The sequence below is a fragment of the Sinocyclocheilus rhinocerous genome, unplaced genomic scaffold (assembly GCF_001515625.1).
Source record: "Sinocyclocheilus rhinocerous isolate Xijiao unplaced genomic scaffold, SAMN03320098_v1.1 scaffold491, whole genome shotgun sequence".
In the NCBI taxonomy this organism is placed as follows: domain Eukaryota; kingdom Metazoa; phylum Chordata; class Actinopteri; order Cypriniformes; family Cyprinidae; genus Sinocyclocheilus; species Sinocyclocheilus rhinocerous.
Window position 1 is genome coordinate 350,350 of NW_015625034.1, and position 9,039 is coordinate 359,388.

Consider the following 9,039-nt stretch of genomic DNA (forward strand, 5'->3'; position numbering starts at 1 on the left):
CATAGAGCGGGATAATACGCAGAGCGTCACACCACGTGAACGTGAAACCTGAGTGGTGAACTAATTTTCGGCAGCTGAAATTTCGGTGCATCTATAATTATTGGCGACATCAGAAATGGATATTATATAATAGATGCTTTTTTGAAAATTTTAGCAATTTAAAAATATTAAAAAATGATTTTTTACACGGCACCCCTGCTCTCGACAGACGGCACCCCGGTTGGGAAACACTGCTCTAATGTTTAACCCAGGGAGTCTAATAGCATGGCATGATTTGACAATGGAACACGCACTGGCAAATCAAACTATGAATAATAAGGCTTTGATAAATAGATTGAGGAACACGCTCAAAACTATTCTTTTATCCACCGATTTATTCCTTTAATAATTGCAGTTTATCTCCGTTCAGCTAACGGTGACTGAGATTCCCTGCAGGGAGTAATGTTATAGCTATTGAAAAGCACTGGAACATGCAATGAAATCAATTCAGCTATAAACAAGGCATTACAAAAATGAGGAACACGCTCAATTTCTACCTTATTGTACGATCTCAGATGTTAACTTTAAGTTCACTTACTGCAGTTTAACAATGGAGAGGCGGACTCGAGTTACAGCCTTCTCTGCATTCATTCAGTTCATTCATTAAAGCGGTCGCGCGCTGCTTACGTCACACACACAGTCTCGACTCGGAAGATTCTAATCTTTCATCTGCAGCGATAGAAAAGATTAAATAACTTGGTTTATGCTCACAATTTAGATTAAACTGCCCGCATTCTCCACCAATATATGTAAGGGAAACAGGTCAATTTAGCTCAAAGGGAATCATTTAAGATTTTAAAGGGAATTTGGACAGAATCACTGTTTTACATTAACTTGTAAGCACAAAACAAGATACTTCTCTTTTCAATATAAATAAGTTTAAGTTTAAGTTTGTTTACTTTATTTATATAGCACATTTAAAACTGACCAAAGCACTTCACAGTAAGAAACGTCATCATAAAATTGAGTAATACAAAAACTGCAACCTGAAAAATTAAAGCACAAATAGGAATCTGTGGAATTCCCACAGAAACACAGTTTCTGGTTCCCAGTTGCCAGGGGGCAACCATTGGCAAGAACTCTCAGTTGTGCTTAGCAATCATTGTTGATGATACTCACCTGTGTAGGGCCCTATTTAAGTTTGCCTATTTAAACAAAAGAACACTTCTTGACAATTCCAAGGAGATTGTCAATTTTGGGGAAAGTAATCAAGATTAAATGGTCAAAGAAATGCACAGCATGACCATCACATGTAAACCAGTGATAGTAATCACGATCACGAGCTCTTCGGATTGACTTTTCCCCCCACCTATAAGACACAGAACAGACTGAGATTGCTTACAGACCTTTTTAGTTTTCACTATATTTTGGATATTAATATCCATTGCAAAGTTGATGTATACGGCTCGTTCAATGAATCGCTGGCCGTCTCAGTGATCAGTCTATTGTAAGCCATTGTGCTTGTTTTGTTTTCCTTTTTGTGACTATTGGAAGCTTTGCTTCTGGTTTTGTTTGTACTTTGTTCCTTGTTTTTGGATCTTCTACAAGTAAAGCTACTTGGAGTTTATACCTCACGTCTCCTTGAGATTTTGTTATTCCTCTGCACTTGGGTCTCAAAATCCTCAACCTTGAGTTAGCTCACTCAGGAAGAACATCAGCTCTGTGCCCAGGAGATCAAGGTTCTAACCCTGCTTAAGACAACATTCAAGATTTTAGTCTATAGTCTGGCAGTTCCTGCTTCTGTGTCATTACAGATGGGCACAGTATTGGGCCCATCTCTTTTAAAAAACATTTATGGGGAAATCAAAAATAGTTCAGTGGTGCACAGTCAACAGAATGACATGAAAGGACACTCTTAAAGAATGTCTTTTATGTTCACTAATGCACATGCCTTCTTGGAACAATTGGCTGTGATGAGACGAAAATATTTTGATGACTAAAGACAGCACTAAAGCCAACCTGAATGTACAAATGTTTGTTCTGATGTCTCTGCATGTCTGACAGAGGGTGTGACTGAGTTTGACTGAGTAGCACAGAAAAGCTGGGTTTCAATAGTATCTGCAAAAACAGTGAGAGCTCTCTAGCACGCATTAGAATTTGTCATGAGTTAAAATTTTAGTAAATCTACTTAACTCTCTACTTGTAGTTTTATTTCTACTACCAAGGTAAAACTTGTACTGAGAGAAGGCCAGTTTGCAATCCCAGTCTTTCAGCTCCAGTCTAAAAGTGTACCACCTCTGCTTGGTCAACTGGAACACCAGCTCATTTCCCAACCAATGATCTTCAGTCAGACTCCCAAAGCCTTGAAATACAAAAACACACACATGGACTTTCCATTGATTTCTACTGTATAAAAATAAGTATTTATAAGTATAAATATAAGTATTTTACAATTCAACAAACTGGAACATTTTTATGAATTTGTATAATCTCATTTTTAAGCTTTTGTAAAATCTGCTTATGCCCATTAAGTGTAGGGTTCAACCTTCATGGTGACACTTTACCTACAAATTGTACATTTCTGTACAAGTTAGGCTCATATGAAATAGCCAACCCAAACAAATCTTACGAATTTCACGAGGATTGTATTGACGGTATTTACATTGTTAATCTTTTCTGTTACACTTTATTTGGATAGCCCACATTGTTCTCACTGAGAGACGATGCGGGGAAAACCTCTTTCTCACATTTGTTCATTTTCATCCACTCCTCCCCCCCCACCCTGTATTTTCATTGCATTTATAATTTTCAAAAATACTGGGTACAGAAACCAAAATAATATGTATAATGTTAGTTGGCTCAGTTCATTTTGCAAATAGATATTTCCTTCAGTTATTTTCACACTTAATTATGTCCAGTAAAATGTTTTCTACAAGGTTTTGTTTCTTTCACTATTCTTTTTTTTTTTTTTTTGCTCTATGGTACTTTATGTTTAAGTTAATAGCACGTTAGAGCTGCTCCATTGCAACGGCTAAGTACTGTAATCACAATACTTTTTCCTGTAATAATGCAAGTGCCACAGTTAAGTTCTGTTTGTCTCCGTTTTCATGAACTTTTAGTTTGTTTTCTTCCCTCATGTGTTCCTTGACCTAGTTTTCCCTCGAGTCTGCTCATGTCATTATTTTCAGGTGTGACTTGTTTAGTATCTTCATTAGTCTGTTTATTTACGTTCTGTCTGTTCAGTCGGTGTTGGTCGGGTCTCGTCTATGGTATGTGTGTGTCACCAGCCAGCCTGTAAGTGGAAATTACCTTTATGTGGATTAATTAAAGACTGTTTGATTTCATCATCATCTTCGTGCATGTTCATTCGACACCGTTACATGACAGAAGACCCGATCTTACAATAAGAAAAACCGGCGGGATTTAGCTCCATTTATTTTTTGTCAGTGTTTTTGTTCTCCCGTTTCTGATGGATTTCACAGCACAATTAACTGCTTTGGCCCGGAGTGGCCGGTGCTTTAAGGACTACACGCTGCATTTTTGTCATCCTACCATCTGCTCATCATTGGACGACGAGACATTAAAATCTCTCTATTGGATCGGGGCAAACTATGAACATCCAGTAGACCTCCAAGAGGACTTTGCTGGAGGGAGTCTGTCATCAGGTGTCTGGAGAGTGTCTATCCCCGATCCACACCACAGCCGGGCCCACAGCCCAGCCAAGTGTCACCCCACTGCACGGAGCTGCCAGAGCCCACCGCAGACGGAGAGCCAGTGCCTGCCACGATCGAAGAGCCAACGCTGAGAGGAGCAATAGAGCTGAGGATTGCCCGAGAGCCAGAGCCTCAATCGTCTGACCAGGTGCGTGAGACGGCAATGAACGCTATGGTGGAAAATACAGTGGAGAACGAGGAAGCTGAGGAAAGCCCTGTCCACTGCACCACCACTGAGGGTGAACTAACACTGGACTCAGGAGATTTAATAGACTTTTTTTAATCCTCCTCTTATGGACCACGTTTCATCTTCAGCCTTGCTACCGCTGCATTCTGTCAGCCCCCTACATAATCTGCATTATTGAGACATTAGATGCATTCAGGAAATTTTGCCCCGTAGCTTCCTGTAAAAAAAAAAAAAAGTATTTGCACTCTTAAAGAATGTCTTTTATGTTCACTAATGCACATGCCTTCTTGGAACAATTGGCTGTCATGAGACAAAAATAGTTTTATGACTAAAGACAGCACTAAAGCCAACCTGAATGTACAAATGTTTGTTTGTTCTGATGTCTCTGTATGTCTGACAGAGGGTGTGACTGAGTTTGATTGAGTAGCACAGAAAACCAAGGTAAAACTTGTACTGAGAGAAGACCAGTTTGCCATCCCAGTCTGTCAGCTCCAGTCTAAAAGTGTACCACCTCTGCTTGGTCAACTGGAACACCAGGTCATGTCCCAACCAATGTTCTCCAGTCAGACTCCCAAAGCCTTGAAATACACAAACACACACATGGACTTTCCATTGATTTCTACTGTATAAATATAAGTATAAATATAAATATAAGTATTTTACAATTCAACAAACTGGAAAATTAGTATGACTTTGTACGATCTAATTTGTAAGCTTCTGTAAGATCTGCTTATGCCATTAAGTTTAGGGTTCAACCTTCATGGTAAAACTTTACCTACAAATTTTAAATTTTTGTACAAGTTAGGCTCATGAAATAGCCAACCCAAACAAAACTTACGATTTTGACTATGCAATTTGACTATGCAAGTTGCATAATACATATTTACCTGACTGATAATAAATTGTTATTTTTGATTTTATTCCCATTTTATATATTATGTTATATTTATTTTATTGAAATTATTTTCTCAGGTAGATTAAGTGAAGGCATATGTTTCTACAAAACTGCGTCCAGTGTTAAATACATACTAGATCTCAGGTTAGATGGGGCATGGGGTACATCATGGGAGATTCTAGATTTCTGACTGCTTGACGTTATTTAAGTTGTTATGCAGTTGCATTAACTATGGGGGGCTAAACATAATACTATTGGGGTAGTAAGCATGGTTCAAGAATACTTCATGGTACTAGCCATAACCTCTGGTTAACTCTTTACTTTATATTTTGCTTGTTCATCAGGAATCTATTTCGCTCAGAGTGTCTCGCGTCGGCTGTTTCACGTGGACCTCATGGTCACAAACTCTTCACTCTGATCATTAGTTAGAGATTATGACTCCTATTTATTAGGCTGCCTCATGCTTGCCATTCTTTAAATAGTGGTTCTGTTTAGCCCCCTACAGTCACCTATGTAAATACTTAGTTAAAGCTCAAACAGTAATCAGAGGTAGCACTATGAAATATGCTGCCCAATGCTGTCTAATACTCCAACAGTATGTTTGTCTAGCCCCCTAGTTATTCTAATTATATAACAACTTGAATAAAGCTGAGACAATAACTAGAATAATCAAATGTCAGAAGAAGAAGAATTAGAAATGGACAAACAACCAATTTGCATTCCAATCTAAATTTGAGGTCATAATAAAATGGAGTCAGATTAGAATTTATTTTAAATTAAATTACTTTGCACACTGTTAAGACCGAATACTCAGTAAAACCTTCAGCCACCATTGGATACCTTTGTTGGGCCAAGTGGGTGGACCTTACAGACTGGATTAGGGATAGGTTTTGGGTTAGAATAAGTTGACATGTACTTCCATAGTTACTTAGAATCCGTAGAATGTGTGCTTGGGGATCATCAAAATAAAGCAGTGTTAGCAGATATTAAGACAGTCTACGAACACTCTAATGACTGGCATTTGACATGTCGTCGCAAAGTTACTTATAGTTACTAGAATGTCTAAGTATGTGTTACCATATTTTTATTCTCTAAATCTAACACACAAAAACCTTTCTGAATTGTTACATTTTCATTAGGATACAATTTGCTACATTGGCTAGTTCAACCCAGTCTCTTGAGTATTCAAGACTATAATTTTACTATAATTCAGTAAGGTGTATGTGACAGTATGGTGTCTCGCCCATTTTACACATTATGAATGGGGATGGAAATTGTTATGATAAGTTTTGTGAAAAATACAATATTATTTGTACTCAGGAATTACATGTGCCTTTGAAAGCTGTTCCTGCTGGTTTGGTTCATTTGATTAAAGGTGCATTGTGTTATTTACCTGTGATACCAAGATTAGGTAATCTAATCATCTCTGGTATTAATTTTACAGAGGAGAGTTGTAAAAATAAGATTTTAAGAACATTAGTAAAATACACAGATTTTCCCTTCTAAAGTAAAAAAAAAAAAAAAGAGAGAGAGATGGGCAAGATAAAGTGGTTCGAATTAGAACAAGAATTCTCTCTTTTTCACTAAAATTAATAACAATATTTGTCCATGTAATGAGTTCCTCAGACACAGTTTTAATTTGCAGAAATAATTAAGCAGACATAGAGTCATCTGGGATGACCTCTATGCTTGGTTAAGTTTAAAGTATGTAATACCTGACTTTGATTTTAAAACATTAAAATATGTGTCCTTTTGTTGGAATTGTGGTGTTGAATTTTTGGTTAATAATATTGTGATTTTGGCCAATTACTTCATTCATAAATGCAGATTCTCCAATACAGTGGTTGCTAGGGTGTAAAAGAAAGAAAGAAAGAAAGAAAGAAAGAAAGAAAATCAGCAACTGACCAATTAGTATGAAGTAGGCTGTTGGGAACTAATCGTTTTATTAAATTCCTTACGTATTATTCAACATATTTTAATACATTAACAAAATATATTATTCTGTATATTTTCAATATACGATGATATAGTGTAAGGTAAGGGTAATGGCATCAGTGATGCAAAATATTAATGTGAAGGGGATAGTGTCTAAAATGTCTTTGCTATTTTTGATAAACAAATGACATTTCCTAATAGCAGACATTTCTCATAACAGGCTGAACTAGTTTTTGTTCATTGTATCTGTCAACATGTTCAACTTGACTTCTGATTATTTATCTTCTTATGATCTGTGTTTGTTTATAATTTTTCCATATGTCATTAAGGGATGTACATCTTAAATATTGTTTATTCACACATTTTTATTTAATACACATTTTATATTAACAATTTACTGAATTAGACAAACTACCATAGATATAAGAACACCTCCTGAACATGGTTAGGTTAAAACAGTATAATCAAATTATCAAAGAAATTCAAATACAAGGTTCATTTTTCTCTATAGATTAGTCAGTTCACATTAAATTAAATATAAGATAAAAATTATTTCAGGGTTTCCCAATACGTATTGCGGCCCAATGAGCCCCAATAGAGGTGATGCCACTTCCATTCTGTCGACCACTGAGAAAACGCAGCTCATTTCCTTTCTGGGTTGGATAGAAGTTAAATGAGGCCCCGTAAGACTGTCCCACTTTAAATAAGCGCCCCTGACTAGTGACAAACACAAGCTCATAGATGTAACCAGAGTAGTACTTTCCAGAGATCTGAATAATTGCTTCTTTGTCGTAGAGTATCATTTCCATCGGATTGCCACTATTTACACCAACATCTGCTGTCCAGTTACTCTCGTACCTCAGCTGGAACCTAAACAAAAATGTCAATAATGTTAAAATAGTGCATATGCCATAAAGAATGACATGTACAATTTAAAATTATATTATATAAATTAAATCGCAAATGCTTCCCTGAGAGAAATAATTTGTAGTATTAATATATGACAATAAATTTGTTGTAACCCAAACTTCTGATCTCTACTTGACAAGGTTTTTAAATATACTTTTCTAACGTGATTTTTCAAAGCCATAATTGAATATTTGAGGTGCTTGAGGATACTTACCCAGAGATATAGCCGCCCCAGTAGTTATTGTATTCCCAGACTCTGATATCAGTGATGCGACTGTGGCAGTGGGAATTCAATCCCACTGCCGTCCCCAGCAGCAGGTGAGTAAGAGAAAAGATCAGGTAAAGCTGAAAGAGGGAATAATAGTTATTAAAACTGTCGAATGGCAGAGCTAAATTTGATCTTTTGTTCACATTGTATCTGTTTATCTTGGACCTTGACTTCTGACTGACTATTGAAATTATGCCTGAGTTGCTATTTTTATCTATTAATTGATTTAATTTGTAATTATTTTGACTTAGTTGCTTACTTTTTTTAGCTGAACAATTGTATCACAGACATGTGGTAATACTCACGCGCTGCCATGCCCATGGCATAAACTGCAGAGAGAATCAGGAAAAACGGCAACATTTTGGAATAAATTGCTGTCCCGCACACTCAAGGAATCTAAGGAAATCATAATAAATGAAATATCTGATTGTAATATTGGATTAGAGTTATTCTGGATTTGTGAATTTCATGATGTTTCTGATACAAACACTTTTAGATGCAGAGCAAATCATGTAACATTCAAATCAGTGGCAATTAATAAACCACTTTCGATGATTTATATGATGAAAATGACTAAACTGCAATTAATTATAATTAATTAGGTAAAATTTTACAGACTGCTAAATGATTACTAAATGATTAACATGATGCTAAATGCATATACACAAGTGCTCATCTATAACAAGGGGGAAAATATCATAGCATTTACAAAATCAACAACAACAACAAACAGATGTGATATATTTGTCCTCATTTGTAAGTCGCTTTGGAAAAAAGTGTCTGCTAAATGACTAAATATAAATGTATATAAATAAAGATGTAGTATTTCCATTACCTGTAGACGGGTATGTGGTTGATAGTTGAAGAGACTAGTGTGTTGACTAAATCTGCTCGTACACTTTTCTGCTCATCAGACTTTTGTTATTGGTTGAACAATGTCTTCTGCTTTCTTACACTCCTCAGATGGAATGTTTTAGAGCTCACAACTATGGCATGATTGGCATCAAAATATCACAGCTACCAACTTTCAGATTTAAAGGATAATTTTATGAACTATAGATGAACTATCAGAACTTAATTCAAAATATCTGAATTGTGTGCCAAATTTTATTCTACTGTTTAAAGGGGTCATATGATGCGATTTCAATTTTTC

At 36.1% G+C, this 9,039-nt stretch overlaps 1 protein-coding gene across 1 annotated transcript in view; it reads right to left on the minus strand.

The window, feature by feature from the left end:
• Positions 1-8,760, minus strand: part of LOC107748512 (zymogen granule membrane protein 16-like) — a 48,937-nt gene extending 40,177 nt beyond the window's left edge. The window contains exon 1 of the mRNA XM_016563325.1: positions 8,722-8,760. The gene's annotated coding sequence lies outside the window, so the exon portion shown is untranslated. The remainder of the gene's footprint in view (positions 1-8,721) is intronic.
• Between the last annotated feature and the right edge of the window lie 279 nt (positions 8,761-9,039).